Raw genomic sequence first — 2711 nt, 5'->3', positions numbered from 1 at the left:
ACTTGCCCCGCCCTCAGAAAAGGTCTGTTTGATATGAGAAATTTTAAGGATTTAATACTGACTTAAAGATTTTAGCTTAAAATTTTGTAACAATGGTTTTTGAAAACGGCGTAGAACAGTTATAATCTTAATTAGCTCAAACCTTTCAAAAAGTTGAATGAGGTAGAAGATGAATTTTTTTACAAATTAAAGTTGGAAAATTATCGGCTTGGTTTTTTTGGAATAACAAGTGCTAATGTCAGAAAAGTTACTGCAAAAAATATAATAATGAAAATATGGATTATGAAAATTTTTTATTGATATGCACAAAAATAAGATATTCACTTAACGTGGCGAGTGTGTAACTACGTAAGCAAAATAACTACAAATGTTCAATCCTACATGCGGCAACAAGACAATGGAATTATTACAAAACACATACTTACAGAGAGAGAAATTAACAAATGAAAATTGTAAATAATCAAATCAGATGAGGATTTTTCACTTTAACTTGTTTGATGATATCGGGACTTTTTTAACAATTTTAAAAGCATTTCAAACCGGCGCTATATAAATCTTCATATTATTTTCATTAATAAATGAAAGATTTATTTTCAACTTCTTTTTTTTGTTTTTATGACATCTTCCTGTGATTTTTTGTCAAAAACTTTTTAAATCTCTGGTGTATACAAAACATATTCAATGTCCCACTTGCTAATATTACGTAACAAACAAAAGTGTTTAGTCTGAGCAAATTTATAACAAGTTTAGATATATCATAATTATAGAACAATTTTAAACCAACATTTTCTTAAATATGTTTTTGAATGAATCACTGAATATATTAACATTCAATGAAAGTAGACTCGGCGTTTAAAAATACAAAAAGTTTGTTCAATATGACTTTTTTAATATTCAAAACAACAACTTTTAGCACCACCTACGTACATGACTCACTTCCCTGCGTAATATCTATTTCATGCATGTAGGTATTATGCAATCATAAATTATACGCTATGTATCCTATATAAAATGTAAACATATATTATGTGCTTGTATAAAATGCAAACTTATATCATACATAAACCCAATATTATTTATTCCTATAAAATACAAACAAGCATTATATATAAAATTTAAACATATTATGTATATATGTAAAGTTTATATAAAGCGCCCATCCAAGTCCCCATGAACGATATTACGTATCTATATAAAATACGTACATATATAATATGTCAACATGTAAAATATATATAATTATCAGTTATTATCATATATATATATATATATATATATAGCCATACAAATAATCTATTTCTATATATTTATGTTAGCCTACAAATTATTATCATACATCTAAACTAACACAGAACAGAGAAATAAATGTTTGATATGTACAAGTCTTCAACATCGTTCACAATACCATCCAGTTCCTATAGACTCTACGATTCATACAAGCCAAGCGTATTCAATAGATATTGTATAAATTTATTGGCCCCCACTCTATAAAATGCTTTTCCAAAAGTTATAAGGGGTAATTAGAATATTTGTAAAATAACAAGGATAACAGGCATATATAGGCATACAGGCATAGTTTAACTAAATAGTTGCAAACTAATATTTTACTTATTATTTCCAGTTTTATGCATAGTTTAATATTTAACTACAAAAAGAATTCAGTTAAAATGTTAGTTAAACTAAATTTTTTCAGTTGCCAACTAAATAGCTTAATTAAAAAAATTTGGTTAGCCCTTTTTTTTTACATGTAGTAACTATACTAACTATAGTTACAAATTGTTTAGAAGGTATTATCATAATATCCACACCACACGACGCACATGCATACTACGTATGCACGCGCAAGCACTGCATCATACGCGTATAATGGTCTTTGACTTTCAGACAGGCAGCATTCAAGCAAGGCCATCGCGTAATAGCAGCGCGGGACATGGCACTTATAACGACTGAGCCAACTAACCCTGTGACCAAAGTATAGTAAAGTTTACCTATGAGTGTGGTTGTCCAGTGTACAATTTTGTCATTAATATAAATTGCACTATTTATAAACTTGAAATGATTGTAGATGAATTTTGTTTTGTTCATGAATGTATTCCTCTATTTTTTATTATTTCAAGAGCTTTTATAACTAAACTGTGCTAATGAAAAAACTGACTTTCATGACTGTTGGAAAAATTTTAAATTTTATCTTCTTTGGTATTTAAATTTATTTTTAAGAATTATTTTAAAGTAATGACTAGTGGCTTCCAATGTTACGGCGTTAATGTTGCTTCAGATCCTGACTGCCGAGAAATAAATGCAAAAGTAATTACAATATATTTTGGGATAGTTTAACTATTTTTTAGTCTAGTTAACTAATTTCATGAACAAATTTCTAACTATTAATTAAACTATTTATTTTTTGTTGCAAAATAGTTATGGTTTAGAAATATTTTATTAGTTGCCCATTATTATGTGTTTGGTGTGTGTGTGTGTGTGTATGTTTGATTGTGTGTGTGTAGGTGTGTGTGTGTGATTACATGCTGTTTTAATGTTTTTTTTGTGTTTGTAAGTATGATCAGGTCGTATCGATTTTACCGCTTTCTTGCTAATGCTTAATGATGCGTAAGAATTTAAGTAGAAAACTATTTTTGAAATTCTTAAGAATAACAAACAAATTAGTTGAACAATCATTATTACGGCCACTTGTGATGTTTTTGTTGTTTTTGTTG

The sequence above is a fragment of the Helobdella robusta genome (assembly GCF_000326865.2).
Source record: "Helobdella robusta unplaced genomic scaffold HELROscaffold_5, whole genome shotgun sequence".
Classification (NCBI taxonomy): Eukaryota; Metazoa; Annelida; class Clitellata; order Rhynchobdellida; family Glossiphoniidae; genus Helobdella; species Helobdella robusta.
Note: the sequence above shows the minus strand (reverse complement) of the source record.